Below are 13793 nucleotides of genomic sequence, written 5' to 3'. Positions count from 1 at the left end.
CTTTCAGTTACTGTCTGTGTCAACTTTCCTGTTGTCTGTGTCAACTCTCCAAGAGAGGCCATCAGTCCCTGAAATCAGGAGGCCAAACTTCCAAGGTCAGTGACAACAAAACTTACATTGAAAAAAAAATATTTTGTTGAGAATATTGATGAAGCAATTCATTTTCACTGAGGACTGTTCACACTGATTGGATGGTAAAATGTAAGAAGTAAAATAAACATGGCTGATCCTGGCATTACTGCCTTTGACACTTCTTTGTATTATCTCATATTTTTCTATACAGTTTATAGGTATGACTAGGTGCCAAACTGTTCATTTTCCTATGCTCCTGAACATTGCAGTGGTTAGCTTCATGTATCCTTAAAGGAAAAGATATTTTTCTTTGTGAAGATGTGGTCTGCAATATAATAATATTACTACTACTCTATAAACCTGTTAAACTATAATTAATAACGATGCATGTTTAATTGAAATAAAAGAGTATTGAGATCTTCATAAAATAAAATTTTATATCCCTGCCTTAAATTATATGTAGGCTAGTCAGCTTATCTTCCTTTATCTGGAGTTTTCCATGCCTCAAGATATTTCTTCTACAATCCATATATATATATGTGCACATAACATACTAAGGAGGAAGATAATTACATTTATTTCCAAGGTCTAGCCTCAGAACTGAAGCTAAAACAACACAAAACTCCTTTAGTATGTGTTCTTTTGGTTCTTTCTTTAACCTCAGGGCTTACAGTACTATCCCAAATTTATTTTCATTGAAGATTTAGTTATTTGATGTTTTTAAATCACTTAATCTTTTTCCTATTTCAAGTGAAGTCAGACATTTTAACAAGCTATGTTAAGTTGCTGATAAGCCTAAGAAATGAGTGTCCTCTAAGTTCTAGAAAGCATTTTTTGAACCAAATTCTAAATTAGATTACCTTAGGTGTGAATGCATCTGATGATTGAGTGCTATAATCACTCCAGCCTTTCTCCTAACTCTTCATCCATTGTCGAGGCAATGAGTATTTGTCAAGTGTCAACAACCTGTCATCCAGTGTGCCAGATGTAGGAAATGTGTGGATGACAAATGACAATATCTGCCCTCATGTACTTAGAAGGCTAGTAAGGCATCAGACAGAGATTCTCTCCTTAACACACTGACTGATGGAATCAAGGCAAGATTTATTCTCAATCAGTAAAAAGGCAAAATTTTACTAAGAAAAGTCAAGCTTCCTACTGGCTGGTAAAAGTGTGCAAGAGGCATTAACATATGATTATTCTAGATCACTGTATCTTACCTCTGATATTTTTGGAATCACTGGGGGACCTGTTAAAACCCAGATTGCTGTGTGCCACCTGGAGGTTCTTACTCAGTAGATTTAGGGTTTGGGGTTTATCTTCAAAGGAAGATTAATCAAAAGACTAAATATAATTAAGACAGGGATATATGACATTTTTATTATTTGAAAATTTCAACAATTTTATATTTCATTCGTCCCCATTTCTTATGTAGATTTTCATTTCTGACAAGCCCCAAAGTGAAACAGATGTTGCTGGTTTAGAACTGTATACAATCTTGTTGCTTAATAAACTCTCCTTCCAGTGATGACAGTGACATTGATGATAATAAAAATAGGTCATGGGGCTGGGAAGGTGGCTCAGTGGGAGAGTGCTTCCCTTGTGTTCATGAGGCCCTGGGTTTGATTCCTCAGTACCACATAAGCAGAAAAACCAGAAGTGGCGCTATAGCTCAAAGAGCACTAGCCTTAAGCTGAAGAACTGAGGGACAGTGCCCAGGCCCAGAGTTCAGGCCCCACAATGGACAAAAAAAAAAAAAATAGGTCATGTGTAGTGATCTCTTGTGGGATGTCAGATATTTTGCCCTTTCCTTCCATCTTTCTATTCAACTCTCACAACAGCTGAATGAATAGAGGTGATTACTGCTTTATTCTACAAGTAAGAAAATGAACAGACAAGCTAGTAAGCGACAAAGGCCAGGACTTGAACTTAAGTCATGTCTGCAGTGCCATCACCATTCTATCCTGCCTTCTTGTGCGGGCCAGGACACCTAGGCAGTGATGGAACAGTGTGATCAAATCTTCTTGGGCTACATCCATGGACATCTGTTTGACCTGGTTGTAGGTGCACAACACCTTATGGGATTCTAAATAAATATTCTCAACAGACAGCTCTTTAGTGCCTTTTGGCAGAACTTCCCTATTCAGTCGAATGGCTACTGGTCTTTTGTGATGGAAAATTTTCGGTGTACTTGGATAAAATGTTTCCTTTTTATAAAACAGCTTTTTAAAGCCATTAAATGATCAAAATAATAACCTTAGCACAGAACATTTACTGAATGGAACATAGCTCTAGACGAAACAATTTTGACAGGACTGGAACAAGGTTTGTTGCTTTTTCCAAAAAAGGTCATCCACCCCTTTCCACTCATCATCCACTTGCAACCTCTTTCAAATGTATCTATAAAATTAGTTTGAGTTTTCTTGACCTATCCCAGTTTAGGTATGTTTTTGCATATCTTCTAACATAACAATAACAGTGATTCAGTATATTAATTAATAGTTCTTTCAGAAACCTTCAATGTTCTTCATTCTCCCAAGATGAAGAGAATAAAAAAAATGAGCTAGTGGTCCATTAGCATCCTGGGAAAAGTAACTTGCTTTCTGGACAAACAACACAATCATTAGTGTGGAATTACTCAGCTTCACTAAGCCTACATCCAACTCTGCACTCACTCATACAATGAGGAAGCCCTTCCTGGTGGGAGCTCAGAGGCCTAGATTGTCATGAAACTTGATTTTTTTTCTGTTTTTGCCTTTTATCTTTTTAATCCCCTTTTTTAGTTCTCTAGGAGATCACTGAATCCTATCCCACATCACCTATTTATTGAGGAGTAAATGGGATAGTCTTGCATTCCTTGTCTTTTCGGTGCTGTTTTTATATATCTTAGTTGTCTTTAGTGGAAATTGAGGGCCTCACCTCTGTTTATTTGCCAGAAGTTCAGCTTTAAAACTTAACTCTTGTCAAGAGGGTTTATAGATAGATAATCTGATAAAAATTACTTTGTTACGCTTTAGAGTTCTTTTTATTACTATTATTATTATCATTAAAAGGTAAGGCACAGGTCCAGAAAATAACACAAAACAATCATAAAACATAATGAGTTACCCTAAGGTGATTTTTCTTTTTTCTAATTTATATATTTTTTATTGTAAAGGTAGTGTACAGAGGGGTTACAATTACATGAGCAAGGTAATGAGTCCATTTCCAATCAAGCATTGTTACCCTTCCTTTGTTTTTCCCCTACTATCCCTTTCCTCCCCACCTCCCCAACTCCTCCTTCCCGCTCCTCCACACCCCACCTTCAGCCTCTCCTTCCCCAAGTTATAAAGTTCATTTTCAACATAGTGTCTTGTACATCTTATTGTTACAATGGGTCAACCTGTATCCTTATTTCAGATTTTGTTGTTTCCTTTCCCCTCCCAAATTAAAAAAATGTATATAGAAGATGCAAGGCACCAGAATCAAATACAGTGAAAAGAAGGGTTATACCATGGGGGAAGAACACACAAAAGAAACAAAAAAATCACATAGTACATTATAAGTACATTAAAAATAACAGCAAGAAAGATAAAACCTCTTGTGTCTCTATCGGGGTTCATTTAGTTTAGCATCATCTTATATGGTCATATGTACATAGCTTTTGACCTTTTCTGCTTGTCTTAGACATATACTAGTTATTGCAGATAAGGGAAACCATGGGACCTATGTTTCTTTGGGCCTGGCTTACTTCACTTAATATAATTTTTTCCAAGTCTTTCCATTTCCTAACAAATGGGGCAGTGCCATTCTTTCTGATGGAGGCATAGAATTCATATATATATATATATATATATATATACATACATACATACATATATATATACGTATATATACATATATATGTATACACACACACACACATATATATATATATATCACATTTTCTTGATCCATTTATCTACTGAGGGGCTTCTGGGTTGGCTCTATAGCTTACCTATGGTGAATAATGCTGCGGTAAACATAGTAGGTTTAGGATGGCCTTGTTTGTGATTGTTTGTGTAAATCCCTAATAGTGAGATTGCTGGGTCATAGGGGCTCTATGTGTAGTCTTTTTTTTTTCCAGTCATGTGCCTAAACTCTGGGACTGGGTGCTGCCCCTCAGCTCTTCAGCTCAAGGTTAGCGCTCTACCACTTAAGCCATAGTGCCACTTCCAGCTTTTTCGGCTTATGTGGTGCTGAGGAATCGAACCGGGGCCTCATATATGCAAGGTAAGAACTCCACTACTAAGGCACCTTCCTAGCCCTATGTGTAGTCTTTTGATGAACCTCTATACTGCTTCCAAAGTGATTGAACAAATTTACACTCCCACCAACAATACAGTAGGGTTCCCTTTTGGCTACATCTCCAGCATCTGTTATTATTAGATTTCTTGATTATAGCCATTCTAACTGGTGTGAGGTGGAATCTCAGTGTTGTTTTGATTTGTATTTCTTTTATGGCTAGAGAGGTTGAGTATTTATTCATGTGTCTATTGCCCATTCTTATTTCCTGATTAGAGAAATCTCTAAGTCTTTAGCCCACTTATTTATTGGGCAGTTGTTTCTTTGAGGATTTGTTGTTGGGGGATTTAAGTTTTTGAGTTCTAAGTATATTTAGATGTGAGACCTTGTCCATTGTATGGCTAGTGAAAATCTTCTCCCAATCCATGAGCTTTCTATTGATCTATGTCCTTTGCCATGCAGAAGCTCTGCAGTTTCATGCAATTCCATTTGTCCAACCTTTCTTTGATTTGTTGTGTTTCTGGGTCTCTATTAAGAAAATTTCTACCTGAACCAAGGAGCCTTAGAGTTTCTCCTATTCCTTTTTGTAATGTTTTCAGGATGTCTGTTTGATTTCGAGGTCTTTCATCCATTTGGAATTGATTCTGGTGCAGGGTGATATATAAGGATCTAGCTTTAGTTTTCTACAGGTGTTAAACCAATTTTTACAGCACCATTTACTGAAGAGGCTGTCTTGCTCCCATTCTATTTTTTAGCTCCCTTATTGAAGATTAGGTGGCTATAGGTCTGTGGGTTCATTTCTGGGTCTTTAGATCTATTCCATGGGTCCTCAGGTCTGTTCTTGTGCCAATACCAAGCTGTTTTGATTACTATGGCTTTGTAGTAGAGTTTGAAGTTTGTTATTGATATTCCTCAAGCACTATTCTTTTTTGCTAAAGATTATTTTTGCTATTTGGGGTCTTTTATTATTCCACATGAAATTTTGGGTTGCTTCTTCTATTTCATTGAAGAATGATATTGGGATATTGATAGGTATCGCATTGAATTTGTAGATAGCCTTTTGGCAGTATTGTAAGGTGATTATTCTTGAAACAATCAAGAAACAGAACTTTGTCACCAGCCCCTTCCATGTGCACTATTCAGATCTCTCTCAGTTACTTCCCAATAGCAGTAATCATGGGATTATCTGGCAATGACTTTATCATAGTCATGTTGTTGAATTCCTATAACATTATCCTGTATGTATGAACCGTTAATACATTAGAAATGCACATTTAAAAAATGTTAAGACACTAGGCTCTCACCTGCAATCCTAGCTACTCTGGAGGCTGAGATCTGAGAATCATGGTTCAAAGATAGCCCAGGCAGGAAAATCCATGAAACTCTTTATCTCCAATTAAGTACAAAAAAGAAAAGGCCAGAAGTGGAGCAGTGGCCTAATTGATAGAGTGCTAACCTTCAGCAAGAAAGCTCAGGTACAGAACCCAGGTCATGAGTTCAAGCCCTAGGACTAGCATACACAAAAATAGTTGGAGCATTCCTTTATGTCCCCCCCCACACACACCCTTTTCCCTCTCTCTCTTCTTCAATCTCTGTCTCTGTCTCTGTCTGTCTGTATATCTGTTTTTCTTTGCTGAGAATTAAAGACAGAGCTTCACAGGTACTAGACAATAATCTACAACTGAACTACATCTCCCACCCTCAGTCTCCATGCCTTTTTTTTGGATGGAAGAATCCAGATCATTTGACAACCAGAGTTTCAGAGAGTCTCAATTTTGCTAATTGCTGTCTCTTGTACAAGTTCTCCTGTCCCCTGTATTTCCTAAAAGTTTCACAACTGGATCCAGATACTCAAACAGATTCATTTTTACTCCCTTTGGCAAATTTTAGGAGGTATTTAGGTGAGATCATAGAAGGAACAGAACATCTGTTTGTATTTCTTTTTATGATATGAACAGATTGATGTTTAATGTGTATACCGATTAATTAATTACAGTTGCAAAATGGTACTCTTCTGTTATTTCCCACTTATTGGTTAGAATATACAAAGATACTTCATTTACTATTGGTATATCAATTCCATAATATAAGAAAAGAAGGATTTTTCCCCTTATTTACTAATTCTCAAAAATAATGAATTTGTTCCCTTCAAAGATGACTAATTCCTTTTTAAGAAGATGATTTAGGAGGGGGGACCAAGATGGCGACAGGACAGTAAGGAAACACCACAGCTCTCTCCAACCAAAAAGAGAGTTTGAATTCCAATGCTTAATTTCCTCAAGAGACTGACAACAACAAAAAGACGAACACCCAGAGAAAAACAGGAGGCTAAAAAAAAAAAAAGAAAAGAAAAAGAAAGAAAGAAAAGGAAGAATTTCAGAACAGAGAAGTACAAAGACACCCAAACCCCAAACTTTATTGGCGGTGTGGCCAGTCCAGCCTGGCAGGGGCTGCCGGAGTCCCCAGAGACACAGGGGGTCATCTGCAGATCACCCACACAGAAGACGCCTGAGGTACCACTGTCAGACCCGCTGATCGCGACAGAGAAACCTCCAAGCCGGGAGCTTGCACAAAGATCACACCCCCACCCCTCACTCTCTGAGCAGAGGGGCTCCACCCTGCCAAAGCCACTCAGCCAAATGGCAGGAAGCCAGAACTACATGGGTCACCCACAGAATGCAAGAGCAGAATACCTTCAAGGTACTAGTGCTGATCCAGAGAACGCAGAGACAAACCTCAGCTCTCAGAACCTGCACAGAGACCCCTTCCCCACCCCTCAGCCAGAGGCAAGCATGCAGCCTGTGCCCAAGGAGCGGCCCATCCCATAGCGCCTACCCAAACAGCATCAACAGCACCACATAAGCAGAAAGGGCCAGAAGTGGCAGTGTGGCTCAAACAGTAGGGTGCCAGCCTTGAGCTGAAGAGCTGAAGGACAGTGCCCAGGCCCAGAGTCCAGGCCCACAACTGGCCAAAAAAAAAAACAAAAACAAAAAACCAAAAAGAAAAGAAAACAAACAAACAAACAACATCAGGAGCACATAGCAGACTCCAGCAACTGGGAGAGTGCATCCAGCACATCCAATCTCACCAAGAGCACCTGTAGGAGTAAACAGGAGCAGTCTAGGCCACTCAGTCCTTCTAAATGCGGAAACTGCCAGTGATGTACAGCAGACAGCTGAGAGCCCTACATGGGTCAGACCAGTAGCTGGAGGTTGGCCCCCAACAGAACCAAGACCAGATACAGACTCTCTCCACCAGCCCAGAAACAGCAATCAAGCAAAGAAAGACACCTATTGACCAAAACAACATGTCAGATTAGTCTCCAAGAATCCCTAAATCCCCATGTGAAAATCACAGAGAAAAATTACAAGGTTTATCAACACCCAGGATAGCAAGCTACCCTCAAAAGCCAGCAGCCAACCAGGGGAGAACCCCAGTGGGAGCAAAGCAGGAATGGAAGACAAAAGCTACATCCAAGAGTTGCTGGAGGCAATGACTCAAGAATTAAAGTGAGAAATAGACCATAAATTTAAAGAATACAGGGATGAACTATCAAAAGAGATGCAGGGTCTCAAACAGGAGGTGCACACAAAAATAGAGGCAGTACACACCTCACTAAGAGGTGAGATTAATGCAAAAATAGAAGCAGTACACACTTGACTAAGAGGTGAGATTAGTACTTTGAGAACCGACATCAAATCCATAAATGAGTCCATTTCCTCCATGCAAACCACAATGGAAGCCATAGTTAACAGAGTGAACAAAATGGAATTTAGAGTGTCAAATACAGAAGACAGAATATACCAACTGGACCAAAAAGCCACAGATATGGAAAAATCACTTAAATTATACCAAAGGGAAATCCAAGAGCAAGCAGATAGTGCCAAGAAATCTAACCTTCATATAATTGGAGTGGACGAAGGTGAGGGAAAGCAAGAGAATGCAACACCTATTCAACAAGATTATCAATGAAAATTTCCCCATCTTAAAAAAGAACATCTTACCTACATAACAGAAGCATATAGAACACCTAACAAGCAGGATCCCAAGAGAAACACTTCCAGGCACATTATAGTAAAAATGATAGATATGAATCAAAAGGAAACAATCTTGCATGCAACAAAAATGAAGAAGGAGTTATACTACCATGGGAAAAAAATTAGAGTCACTGCAGATCTCTCCACACAGACACTGAATGCAAGAAAAGCCCTGAGAACCAATAACTGCCAGCCCAGACTGATATACCTGGCAAAGCCAACATTCGATGGAGAAACAAAAATTTTTAATAGTAAAGAAAAACTAAATGAATTCATAAACAATAAGCCAGCATTAAAAGAATACTAAGAGGGGGAACACAACCTGAAGAAAGCAACCAGGATTGGGGAACTGCACCACAGAGGTATTAAAACAAGTCTAACTTAGTAAGCACAGGAGGAAAGGAAAGAAGAAAAACTTAGGAAAACAGGGAATGACAGGGACCACAATGCATCTCTCTATAATAACCTTAAATATTAATGGACTTAATTCACCAATCAAAAGAAAGAACTGCAGATTGGATCAGAAAACATGACCCATCCATCTGTTGCCTTCAGGAAACCCACCTCTCAGCCAAACATACAAACAAACTCAGAGTGAAGGGTTGGAAAAGGCTCTACCAATCAAATGCCCCCCGTAAGAAAGCAGGAGTAGCTATCCTGATATCTGACAAAATAAACTTTTCATTAAAATCAACACAAAAAGACAAGAAAGGACACTACATATTAATACAGGGAGCAATCCAAGAGGAGGATATTACCACTATCAACTTATACTCCCCAAACATTGGAGTGCCCAAATATGTTAAGCAAATACTCTCAAACTTACAGAATAAAATAGATCCAAATATGATAATACTAGGAGACTTTAATACCCCACTCTCACCAAAGGACACGCCTACCAACCAGAGGATTGGCAAAGAAGCTACCCAATTAAGTGAGGCCATACTTCAAGCAGAACTAACTGTCATGTACTGAATATTTCACCCTCAAACAACACAGTACATGTTCTTCTCAGCAGCTCATAGAACTTTCTCCAAAATAGACCATATCATAGTTCATGCAAGGAATTTATGCAAATACAAGGGGATTGACATAATCCCGACCACAGTGGAATCAGGTTAGTTCTCAATAACAAAGGATACCGCTGAAATTACTCAAATACATGGAAATTGAAGAGCACACTTCTAAGCAACACCTGAGTAACAGAAGAAATTTAGAGAAGAAATTAAAAAGTTCCTACAATTCAATGAAAATGAAGACATATCACAAAGAAACTTGTGGGACACAGAAAAAGCAGTCCCAAAGGGCAAATTTATCACCCTGAGTGCCCACATCAAGAAAATAGAGACCGACCAAGTAAATAATCTCATGTTGCAATTAAAACAGCTAGAAAAACATGAAAAAATGGAACCTAAAGTTACTAGATGGAGCCAGATAATCAAATTAAGAGATAGAGAATAAGAAAATTATAAATAAAATTAATAAAACAAAAGGCTGGTTCTTTGAAAAATAAAATTGATAGACCTTTGTCAAGATTAATTAAGAAGAGAGGAAACCCAAATTAACAAGGTCAGGGATACCACGGGAAAAATCACAACAAATACCCAAGATATCCAAACAAAACCTAGCAGAAATGTATGCATTTTAGAGAAATACAAGTTGCCCAAACTGAGCAAAGAAGAAGTAAATCAATTAAATAAGCCAATATCTTACAATGAGAAACAGGAAGCAATCAGAAGTCTTCCAACAAGGAAAAGCCCAGGACCAAATGGATTCACAATGGAATTCTATAAGACCTTTAAAGAAGACTAATACTCATACTCCTCAAGCTCTTCAGAGAGGCAGAAAAGGAGGGAACTATCCCAAACTCATTCTACGATGCCAATATCACACTCATCCCCAAACCAAGCAAAGACCCAACAAAAAAAGAGAACTAGAGACCAAGCTCCTTGATGAACACAGATACAAAGATCATTAACAAAATTCTAGCTAACAGAATCCAGAAACACATTTTTTAAAAAAATCATACACTACGACTAGGTAGGCTTCATCCCAGAGATGCAGGGATGGTTTAACATATGTAAATCAACAAATGTAATCCAACACATCAACAGATCCAAGGTCAAACACATGATTATCTCCACTGATGCACAAAAGGCTTTTGATAAGATACAACAGTCATTCATGTTAAAAGCTCTGGAGAAAATAGGAATAGAAGGAACATTCCTTAAAATAAAAGCCATATATGACAGACCAATAGCCAATATTATACTTACAACCAATTCTACAACCAATTCTCCTAAAAAACTACAACCAATTCTCCTAAAATCAGGAACAAGGCAAGGATGCCCACTGTCTCCACTCCTCTTCAATATAGTCCTGGAATCCTTAGCCAGGGCAATAAGGCAAGAAATAGACATTAAAGGGATCCACATAGGGAAGGAACAAGTTAAACTATCCCCTTTTGCGGATGACATGATACTATACCTTCATGATCCCAAAAACTACATCCCCAAACTCTTAGAAATTATAAACCACTTCGGCAAAGTAACAGGATACAAAATCAACCCACAAAAATCTGTCACCATGCTCTGCTCAGTGCCACCCAGGCCCACCTGTACTCCTGGGACTCCTGAGGAAGAGGAGGGGGATCTGGAGCTCCTGGCCCGCAGGGGCAAAGATTAATGAATGTGAAAAGAAAAAGAAGGAAGATTATGAAAGCCAAAGCAATCTTGTTTTTAGAAGATACATTCACTGAAAATTTTCATTGAAGCTAGAAATCTTGGATTTTGAGAGATGTAGAAACCTCTGAAGGAGCAGGTGACCTGAGAGAACATGGCGGTATAGTGGTACCTGTGGATGGACCAGGCCTCTGTGGACTTTGTCTGAGGATGGACCCTGCTTTGGATGACTACCTCTGGACATGAGTGGAGATTCACCTGATCTTGGCCCATTCACGAGTTTCCCCTTCCCAGGGTGAAAACAAGAATGCTATCCATGCCATGCTCCTGACTCAACATGTCACCACGGGGAAACAAGCAATATTTTGGTTAGAAATGATGGCATACACGTCTGAAATCAAAGCTCTTCTCGCTCACACAATGCAACCAAAGAAAATCTGTCAGAGGAAGAAAAACAGATGAATGAGCTATTCTTGCCCAATTCTCATCGTGCCTGAGATCTAACTCCCTCTCCCTCTCCCATTTTCTCTCTGTTTCTCTTTCTCCTTTTGAAATTTTTTTTTGTCAATTACTTTTCCTTTTCTTTTGGCTCTCACTCATTTCAAGTTGCACGTTCTTTATGGGTAATCCAAAAATGTGTTGAATAATGCTGATCTTAGGAAACAAAATCTTTGTTCTGTGTCTGCTAACTTAGTTCCATGGACATAAACAGAAGTTATTTCTGATGGCACCTATGACTCCTCTTCCTTGTTTCTCTCAAGGAATTGACACTTTGGGAATTTAAGGTTGCTTCACAGACACGAGATGGTTTGACATCTAATCAAGGCAGCCATTCAGTCCACTCCTTTGACTCCCATCTCTTCCATGTCTGTACTTCACAGTCCCTGGATTACCTCACTTGGTTGCCCATGCTCCCTGCAGGGTCTCACGCTTTGTCCTAACCAAGCTCCAGGTTAAGAAAAAAAGACTCTTTTCTTTTCTTTTTTTTGGGTCCAGTAGTGGGGCCTGAACTCTGGGCCTGGGTGCTGTCCCTCAGCTCTTCAGCTCAAGGCTAGCGCTCTACCACTTGAGCCACAGCGCCACTTCGGCTTTTTTCTTTTTGCTTATGTGGTGCTGAGGAATCGAACCCAGGGCATCAGGCATGCAAGGCAAGCGCTCTACCACTGAGCCACCTTCCCAGCCCGAAAAGACTCTTTTCTAAGACCACACAATTTTTTTTTAGCTTTAGGGCATTTAACCAAATGATGAGAAACAAGACCACACTAAAGCTACCAGCACGACTATGTTTATTGCAGCATTATTTACTATAGCTAAGATATAGAACCAACCCAGATGCCCCTCAGTAGATGAATGGATCAAGAAAATGTGGTATATATACACAATGGAATTCTGTGCCTCCATCAGAAAGAATGGCATTGCCCCATTTGTTAGGAAATGGAAAGACTTGGAAAAAAGTTATATTAAGTGAAGTAAGCCAGGCCCAAAGGAACATAGGTCCCATGGTTTCCCTTATTTACAATAACTAGTATATGTCTGAGTCAAGCAGAAAAGGTCAGATAAGTTGATGTTAGGGAAATGAAACCTAATATATGTATTCAAATGTTTTTTTTTTCTTTCATGCGATTGTTTCTAACACATTTATAAGATTATTTCTTTGTTGCTTTGTACGTCCCTCCCCCACAGTATAACCCCCTGCTTTCACTGTATTTGATGTTTGTATAATTTGTGGAGGGGAAGGGGGAAAACAAATCATTTAAATAGGGATACAGGTGTACCCATTGCAACAATGAGGTGTATAAGTCGTTATGTTGAAAAATGAACTTTACAACATTGATGGTGGGGGAGGATTGGAAAGGGGGATTGGGGAAGGGATGGGAAGTGGAAACAAAGGAGGAGGCTACAATGCTTGATAAGAAATATATTCATTATCTTGCCCATGTAATTGTAACCCCTCTGTACAGTATTTTCACAATAAAAAATGTACACCATAAAAAAATCAGTCGCCTTCCTGTACACTGACAATGTACAAGCAGAGAGGGAAATAAAGGAAGCAACCTCGTTCACAATAAGCCCCCCCAAAAAATAAAATATTTAGAAATTAACCTATCCAAAGGTGTAAAAGAACTATTTAACGAAAACTATAAAAACTTAAAGGAAGAAATTATAGAAGACACCAGGAAATGGAAAGACCTTCCATGCTCTTGGATAGACAGACTTAATATAGTGAAAATAGCCATACTGCCAAAATTAATATACAAATTCAATGCAATTACTATTAAAATCTCAATGATGTACATTTCTGAAATACAGAAAACAGTCCAAAAATTCATATGGAACAACAAAAGACCTAGAATAGCCAAAACAATTCTAGGCAAAAAAGACAACATGGGAGGGATCTCAATGCCGGACTTCAAACTCTACTATAGAGCCACAATAACAAAGACAGCATGGTACTGGCACAAAAACAGACCCGAAGACCAATGGAATGGAATAGAACATCCAGAAATAAAACCACAAGCCTACGGTCAGCTGATCTTTGACAAAGGAGCCAAAGACATACAGTGGAAGAAACACAGCTTCTTCAACTACTGGTGCTGGGAAAACTGGGAGGCCACATGCAGAAAACTAAAAGTGGACCCCAGCCTATCACCATGCACCAACATCAACTCAAAATGGATTAAAGACCTTAACATTAAACCTGAATCTCTGCAGGACAGAGTAGGAGAGACACTTGAAGTCA

Source organism: Dipodomys ordii, unplaced genomic scaffold (genome assembly GCF_000151885.1).
Source record: "Dipodomys ordii isolate 6190 unplaced genomic scaffold, Dord_2.0 Scaffold168, whole genome shotgun sequence".
Lineage (NCBI taxonomy): Eukaryota > Metazoa > Chordata > Mammalia > Rodentia > Heteromyidae > Dipodomys > Dipodomys ordii.
The sequence above is the reverse complement of the archived record's forward strand: the minus strand, read 5'-3'. Positions refer to the sequence as shown.